Below are 8,987 nucleotides of genomic sequence, written 5' to 3'. Positions count from 1 at the left end.
TACCCTGACCCTTGCCCCTGTAACTTCCTCTGCATTTTAGCATCCTTTGCATTTTAGCCACATGTCATGGCTTTTTTTTTCTTTTTAAGATTTTATTTATTCATGAAAGACACACAGAGGGAGGCAGAGACATAGGCAGAGAAGCAGGCTTCTTGTGGGGAGCCTGATGTGGGACTCAATCCCAGGACCCCAGGATCATGCCCTGAGCCATCATGCCCTGAGCTCAATCACTGAACCACCCAGGTGCCCCCGTGTCATAGCTTTAAACACTTAATTGGAGAGGGGAAGGGCATGGTACATGATGAAGTTTTGGAATATAGGTGAGGTCTGGAGTAAACAACCAAGAAAGAACTCTGGAGAAGTCTTAGGTGCAAAATGGTGGTTTTATTAAAGCACAGGAACAGGACCTGTGGGCAGGTAGAGCTGCTGCCCCAGGGTTGTGAGGAGTGGCTGATTATATACCCAGGAGGTTGGGTGAGGTAGGGAAAATGGAGATTTTGAAAGGATTTTCATATGGTAAGGAGGACATAGAAAATACTGGAGGCCTTGCCATTGTCAAGTTAAAGATGGTTTTTCCCTCTAGCAAGGCATTAACATTAAGACAACTGGAAGCTTCCTGAGGAATGCCACACTTATCCTGCACTGGGGGAGTGTGGGATGGGGATGGGTGAGGGGTGTCATTTGTGGGATATCAGTTTGTGCTTTGTCCTCAGTTAGCCCGCTGTTCCCCATCAGTAGATTCAGTTTTTAGTCCTGCCTCTGAATGTCATTTGACCTCAACTGGCCCTGATGTCTCTAGATCACTCCCATTCCTACCATTCTATTAATTTTATGTTTTAAAATTTTTCTGTAGGTAAAATAAAAGATCATTAGCTTTCAAGTCACCAATTCCACTTATTACTGCCCCTCATTCATGTGACTAGATGACAATACCTTGACCAGATGGCCTTCTGAGGGTCACTTACCCATTTATTGATGTGCCCTGTTGACTCTTTGGGATCCCCATCCCCATCCCCACTCCTCTTGGTCAGTGAAATTCCAAGGCTAATGGTCATCCAGATGCTAGTCCCACTGAATCACAGCCTACAGCCTGGAGTGATCTGGTCCCTGCTTTCATCTTTGACCTCTGTGCAAGCTGTCCTCCTCCAGCTAAGCATACTCTAACCACATTGCTGTCTTTTGGGGTTTTTGATATGACAACTCCTTTCTTATCACAAGACTTTTTATATCTCTTTCCTGTATCAGTCTCCTCAAAATTTAAAAAAAATTAATTATTTTTAGATAGGGAGAGAGAGAGGGAGAGGGAGAATGCACATGTGCAGTGAGGAGGAGCAGAGGCAGATAGAGAGTCCCATGCAGTCTCCTTGGCTCTGGGTTCTGTAACTTAGCCTTTTATTAGTTTAGTCACTTCATAACAATGATCACAGTTTGAATTTATTTATTTACCTACCTATTCATTCATTCATGTGTATTTTTCTTTTTCTTTTTTTGTCTCTCCCACTGTTATACAAACTCCATGAGGGCAGAGTATACAGCTGTCTTATTCATGACTGTATCACTAGCCTCTACCTTCCCCTATGTCTGGTACATTTTTTTTTTTTTTGCCCTCAATAAATATTTTTTAAAAATATTTAATCTTTATTTTTAAAGAGTTTTTACATTTTATTTATTTTATTTATTTTTAAGATTATTTATTTATTTATTCATGACAGACACAGAGAGAAGGCAGAAACATAGAGGGAGGGGGAGAAGCAGGCTCTCCGCAGGGAACCTGATGAGGGACTCGATCCCAGGTCCCAGGATCATGCCCTGGACTGAAGGCAGCCAGCCACTCAATCCCTGAGCCACCCAGGCGTCCCAAATTTTATTTATTTATTTATTTATTTATTTATTTATTTATTTATTTATTTATTTTTTAAGATTTTATTTATTTATTCATGATAGACCCAGAGAGAGAGAGAGGCAGAGACACAGGCAGAGGGAGAAGCAGGCCCCATGCACCGGGAGCCCAACGTGGGATTCGATCCCGTGTCTCCAGGATCGTGCCCTGGGTCAAAGGCAGGCGCTAAACCACTGCGCCACCCAGGGATCCCAAATTTTATTTTTTTAAAGAGAGAAAGAGAGAGAGGGCACAAGCAGGGGGAGCAGCAGGCAGAAAGAGGGAGAATGGGCTCCCTGCCTAGCAGGGAGCCAGAGGAGAGGCTTGATATCAGGACCTGGGGATCATGACCTGAGCTGAAGGCAGGTGCTTAACTGACTCAGCCACCCAGGCACCCCAATAAATATTTTTTAAATAAATGAAGAAATATTAATTGGCCAGATTTCTAGTGAAGCTCTGCAAGGAAACCAATAAACAAGAAAACAAAATAATGAGAAAACACCCCATCTCAGCCTTGTTCGAACCTGAATAAAATAAATATCAAGAGTGTTTTAATAAATGTTAGTTTACTTTCTACACAGCCCTCACCATCTTGCTTATGGCCAGAACACCTAGTAAATCAGCCTTCCACTTGATAGAAGATCAACTAGAGAGAATGGATTTCAACAGAGATGAAGTGAGGATGATCATAGCAATCTTCAGAGTAGTGAGGTGATTTATAGGTACAGACTTCTTCTAGATTGCCTGCCACCCAATTTCAACTGGGACTCTTATAATATTCCTGCATGAGAAAAACACCACAGCTCTGGATGCACTGTCAATATTGAATGCCACGCAGAAATGTGGCTTTGAAAAATGTACACATCTTCAACATTAACAATGCAGGTAGCTACATCAAGAGAATTGCCTTTTTCCACTCAGTCCTGCTTTTCTTGAATAAAACACAACTGTTTTATGTGTACATTGGGACCCTCCTTTTCTCTTTCCTCCCCTCCACCCCCAATTTAGGTTTAGCTATCTCTGCCAAAGAATGACTTTTTGCAAGTTGCAATATTGCATTGATTTTGATTGGTTTCCTTCTGTTATTAATAGTAACTTAAAAGAGACAAAAATCGTTATGGAACATTGGCCATTGCCAAACCACCATCTAATTGTCCACATCATTAAAATCAGACCACAGAGACTATAATGGACTCTAGCTTCAGGAGTTTACCATCAGGCAAGGAAGTGCTTTTGTTCGAGGTCAAAAAATTTCATTCATGCTGCAAATAACTCTGCTTCCAGCCACTGTGCAAAAAAGGCTGTGTATGTTTATCAAGGATTTTTGGATGGCTCCTGCTATCTGTTTATGTGCCAGAATCTTTGAAGAGAGCATTGTTCTTGTGCAGTGAATTCCAGTTCAGGAGGGGGAACATTCCTCCTCAAAATAACCCCTTTACCCCTTTAGAACCAAGCTCTGAGTACTATTCATATACTGAGATTGAGCTTTCTTATGCACCTGTGTGTGTGTGTGTATGTGTGTGTGTGTGTGTGTGTGTGTCTTCTTCCTAAGTTTTGCCACTATGTTCCCAAGAGAACCTCTTCCCTTGCTCACGGGAAAATATGTTGTGGTTTCAAAGCTTCCCGTCTTTCTAAGACAGTATGTTCCTCCGGTCCCCCCTCTCTGTTGTTTTCATCCAGAGTGCCTCAAGCTGGGTGCCAATTAAAACGGAAAGGACATTATAAGGTTCAGAGAGGCAACAATTTTCACCACTTTTGTAAACACATGTCATTTTCATTGAACATGGAAAAGCTCAGAGGCCACTTTCCACCGGACCATCCGGAAGGGGCTGTCCGGCTTGCTCAGCCACGGATTTTACAGTTGCCACCAATAAGGAAATCATTTTGTGATGTCTCCAGAATTTGAAACCCTCTGCCACTTTGAATCCGGCTTTTAAATCTCCTTTTGCAATGCTTGCCAAGAGCGAGTTTGTGTTTAGAGAGCTAGTGTTTCATTTGCAATTGAAAGAGACAACCCTATCATTGAATGTGGTCTTTTAAGGGAAGGGAAAGAGCAAAAGGATCGGTCAAAAGTTGGAAGGGAAGGAACTCAAGAAGAGACCCTTTAGCTCTGACTAGATACTGTGAATGACTTTTCTGGAAATTGCTACTGTTCCTTAATTCTCCACTTAGTGCCCGTCACGGACCACTTGGCTTATGATTGGGTGGCTGGAAGTCAAAGTTGTAAACCAGGTCACTTAAACTCAGAATTTAGCCAGTGGCTCTTTCACATTTGTAAGCAAGAATATTGCTAGCCTCCCCACTGAGCCAGCATGAGGATTGACCTTTCGTGGATCACAGGAAGGAAATCTGGCTTCTCAAAGAAGTCAAACTGGTTTTGACAGAAAAGACTTTACCAGCAAAACTCTAGGCAGAAGCAGGGATACTCAACAGCAGGAGAAAGCAGAGTGTATGCCAATGGTAGAAATACAAGGATCTTGAAGGTAGGAAAGGGGATTGGGGGTGGCTAGGTACAGGATAGGGGAAGGCACAGAAGAAGCCAGGCTAAGAAAATCAAAGCATAGAGCAGATGGATTCCCCTCCATCAGAAGTGACATGTTGTCTTTTTCCAAATGTGTAGGTAGGAAGGGCGGGCTTTCCAACAGTTTTTAAGGTTATGTATTTTTAAGGCTTTCATCATCATAAAAGGATATTGGCCAGAAGACGGACAGTAAGACATGTACAGGAGGTACTGCAGGGAAGCACATTTTTTAAAAAAGTAGTTCAATCACCACCAACCGGCTGAGTTGGTGCATGTTTGGCCCTGCCCCTAATTACCTTGAGGTTAGAACCTGATTGTTAAGGGAGGTGGTCCATTTAGGTAATGTGCATATGAAAACACTGGGCTGAGGAGGCAGGTGGACACCTGCAGAGGGGGACTGCCAACTTCACCTTCAGGACCTTGGGATCCTTGCCTCCTGAGAAATGTGGTATGGTGGAAAGAAAGCTTTGAGGTTCTTTCCAACTATAAGTCAGACCAATTGGATTAACGTCCTGACTCATACTCTCAACAGCTGTGTGATCACAGGTGGATGTTTCAACTCTCTGAACCCAATTTCCTCCTCTTTGGAGGAAGATAATAAATGCCTGCTTTACAGGAATGGGTGGGACGAATTGAAAAGGAATTAGCAGTGTCTGGCACGAGGTGGGGGCTACGTAAATGATAGTTATTATCTGTCTAATGAAGGGCTGAATGGCTTCTGTGATTCTTTCAAGCCCCTGGAACTTTCTCATTTCATGGATCATTGTAAATGATTTAAAATTTTTGAATATGTGCATAGGCACTATAATTATATAGCACAGACTTATTTCTTTATATCTTTCGTAAGACTGTTTTCCTTTTGCTGTTTTCATGGGTCTATTTCAAAAAGAGAGAAAGAATAGACTCATTGGGCCCCATTAAGTAATTTGCCATGAGAGAAGTTAGTTCTCTAATGGGAACTTTCCAGAGTATTTTCCCTGTGTGTTTGCATCTTCACATTTGATCTAAGACAAAGTGTCTTGTATCCTTCTTGGGCTGTGACTTTACAATCCAATGATGTCTGCAGTCAGGACTTCATTTCTAGTCAAAATTCACCTTAATTTCAGCTTGTGCCGTGCTCAGTAATTTACTTTTCTCTTTGATTCATTTGATATATGAAGGCACATGTACCAAGCCAGCTTTCGTTCTTCTCTATGTGTGTGCAACCCGTTGCAGGTGCTTCTTGAATCAATAGCTTCCCTATCAAAAATATACACGTAGTTTTCCTTTCAGCATTTGTTACCCTCCTTTGCACTGAGAATGTATGGATTAACTAGATGCAACTAACACAATACACAACTGAACTTTTTGAATTTTAGGCTTTGAAGAACAAAACAAAATGTGATAAAAATCTGAGACACAAGGAGATCATGTAAAAGAACAAAGTTCACCTTGGTATCAGTAAAGCCATAGAATATACATAGTCCCTGGTGGCTCAAGCAGCACCAGGACCACTTCTATCCACATTTATAAAAGATACTCTAAGATCCTGCAAGATTGAGGCAAAAAACATAATAAATAAATAAAGAGTAAACCACATTTACTCTACTGTGTCTTTCAGTATTGGAAGAAGGCTAAAACAACTTGGGAATAACTTTTAATACCAGGGTGGGAATTAAAGCACTTTTTGCTCTGATTTTTCTGGTTGATTTCTAGTTAACTGAAATGATTTTTTTCCTGAATACTTAATTTGTACTATTTCGGTTTTTCTAGATGTATCAGTCAGGATTCTTCTGGTCCCAATGACAACTGTAAAAGGAACAAAAAATAAGAAAAATTATTATTTTATATAATAGGAAGTTGAGAGATGGGACAGGCTTCAGGCTTAATGGGGCATATGACTCAACAGTGCCCTCAGAGACTTTGGTTTTTAACATCTCCCTGTGTTGGTTAGATGGTCTGAAGCGATTCAAGGCATCCCATCCCCAAAAAGGCAATGTCAGGAAGAAAAAGGGAGATTATCTCTCTTAGCAGCAAGCAGATTTTCACAAAAAACTTCTGAAGTCTTGTTGACCTGAGCTGGGTCCTACGACTGTTTCTGAACCAATAACTAGTGAGGGACATAGAAGTACCTTAAAACCAGTCAGACTCAGCCCTGTTTTTGTCTCTGTTGGGGAGGGGTGGACAACTTAACTGTACTATAGTTGTGTCAAGAAAAGAATTGGGGAATGTATATTGGGTAGACAACCAACAGCGTCTGATGTAATAGTAATCTTTGAATTTTAACTTGATACCCTCACCAGAAACATAAAAATAAATGATGCTTTGCATATCTATGGCCTTTGGATATCCGAATTGTTTGGAAGCGGTCTGGTTTGTGAAGTATCTAGTACTTTTCTTGCTCTTATTGTCTGTCATTGTTGAGTTTTTTGTTTATTGCCCTTTTCTTTTTCCGTTTTCTTTCTTTTTTTAAACTAGAATTCACTAAGCTTGTTATTTAAAAAGTTCTCCAATATCGTTGAATACAAGCAGAGTGTCAGGCGTGTACTTCTGCAGTAAGTCAGAGTACCTGGAATGTAGGCTGCGTGACAGCTTATATAAATTCCTTCAGGAAGTGTTATGGAAAGGACAGAGCACCGTAGGTTCCATGCTCCAGGATCATGTTTAGAGAGTTGTGGTTTGACTTCATTCCCTGAAATAAGATTCTTAGTTATGATTTGGTAGAGTGTAGACACAGGAAATGACGGCTTGTACCTCGGGAAGGGATTTGAGTGGGTATGCTTTCCTCCATCCTGGGGAAGTGTTTATATTTTCCTTCTAATAGAAATATCAGGCGTTAGGGGCAGCTGGCAGTTCATTTGGTTGAGTGCCTGACTCTTGGTTTCAGCTCAGGTCATGACCTCAGGGTTGAGAGAGCAGGAGTCCATGCTCAGCCAGGAGTCTGGGATTCCCTCCCTCTGCCTCTGCCCCTCTTCCCCACTTGCATGCACTCTTGCACTCTCTCTCTCTCTCAAATAAATAAAATCTTTAAAAAAAAAAAAAAAAAGAAGAAGTAGTATCAGAGGATATTCACTGTTACATCACCACTGCCTTTTCCCAGGTTCAGTGTATATGTTGATATTGGACATGTGCTTTCACTGTTTTCTAAACTTAATGAACCCATGGCCCTTCATCATTACCTATTTTTTGCTGTTGAACTGTCAGCTTTTTCTTCACACGGTCAGACAATAAGACAAAATGTACATCAAAGCCATTGATAATTTTGTGAACAGATCTGAAATTATTCTTGAGAATGAAATACTAGGTCTATTATAGTATGACAACTCCAGATACCTGAAATATGATGTTGTGCTATTCTCATATATTTGAAAGAGAAAAGGAAGACATTTATTAAAACAGTTAATGTGGACTAGGCTCGGTGTCAGGCATTTTGAAAACAGCAATCCTACATTATCCATTGATTCTCAGAGTTAGTATCAGACACTCCTTGTGGCCCATCAAAGTCGGTCTTCCCTAGTTCTTTTCTAACAAGACCCACGTGCCCAGCTAAGAGCATCTGCTTTCCAAACTCTTCTGTGTCTAGGTGGCAATGGTGGTAGAGAACTTGCCAGACAATGGGAAATCTGCTAGAAGGTTTTTAAAAAACTATTGGTTTCCTGATGGAAGCCTTTTCTCTTCTAGCTCCTTTTATGTCCATTTACCTTTTCCCGTTTGTGATAGAATTGTCTTAAATGTTTCCTCTGTCCACATTTAGATTCATAACAGGTAGTGTCACAACTATTCTTTCAACCAGCAAACATACTTAAGGAAACTTGGTATGATGAGAAAAAAATTTTAAATGGAAACCTGAGCATTTTTACAGTATTTCATAAGAACTTGGGTCTTATTTAAACCTTCTACTTCGGGATGCCTGGGTGGCTCAGCGGTTAAGTGCCTGCCTTTGGCCTAGGGCATGATCCTGGAATCCCAGGATCGAGTCCCACATCAGGCTCCCTGCATGGAACCTGCCTATGTCTCTGCCTCTCTCTCTCTCTCTCTCATAAATAAATACAAATCTTTTAAAAAATAAAATAAAATAAACCTTCTGCTTTAGCTGACATCCTCTGACATCACTCCGGCATGTCCTGGAGGAAGAGAACATTGTTCCATTACTATTGAGTGGAGGCAGAAGTTCAAACTTCCCGCTCAGTTTTTGTTAACACCAAAGGGGTAGAGTTCGCCATTACTAGATTGAGATGGGAGATCTGATTTCTCATGTACTTTCCACTGATGCTGTAGAGGCAGGAACCTGATTATTTGCCTCTAGCGATGAAAGTCCCAGGTCCCTAGTTAGTTTTTTGATATTACCCAGCAGTTGTGGCAGGGAGCTTCATTATATCATTGCGTGGGTAGAAGCTGGGGTTGCTCTCTTGTCTCTTGCTGTTGGGGATGGGGCTACATTTCTTTTTTTTTTTTTTTTTTAAGATTTTATTTTTTTCATGAGAGGCAGAGAGAGAGAGAAAGAAAGAGAGAGAGAGAGAGGCAGAGACACAGGCAGAGAGAGAAGCAGGCTCCATGCAGGGAGCCTGATGTGGGACTCAATCCCAGGACTCCAGGATCACTCCCTGG

General features: G+C 41.3%; 1 long non-coding RNA gene across 1 annotated transcript in view; it reads left to right on the top strand.

Moving 5' to 3' along the window:
• The first annotated feature begins 4,167 nt into the window (after positions 1-4,167).
• LOC119864650 overlaps positions 4,168-8,987 on the top strand; it is a 28,787-nt gene continuing 23,967 nt past the window's right edge. Inside the window, exon 1 of the long non-coding RNA XR_005374711.1 lies at positions 4,168-4,362. This is a non-coding gene — a long non-coding RNA (uncharacterized LOC119864650). The remainder of the gene's footprint in view (positions 4,363-8,987) is intronic.

This window comes from Canis lupus, chromosome 20, assembly GCF_011100685.1.
Source record: "Canis lupus familiaris isolate Mischka breed German Shepherd chromosome 20, alternate assembly UU_Cfam_GSD_1.0, whole genome shotgun sequence".
NCBI classification, from domain to species: domain Eukaryota; kingdom Metazoa; phylum Chordata; class Mammalia; order Carnivora; family Canidae; genus Canis; species Canis lupus.
The sequence above is the reverse complement of the archived record's forward strand: the minus strand, read 5'-3'. Positions and strand labels throughout refer to the sequence as shown.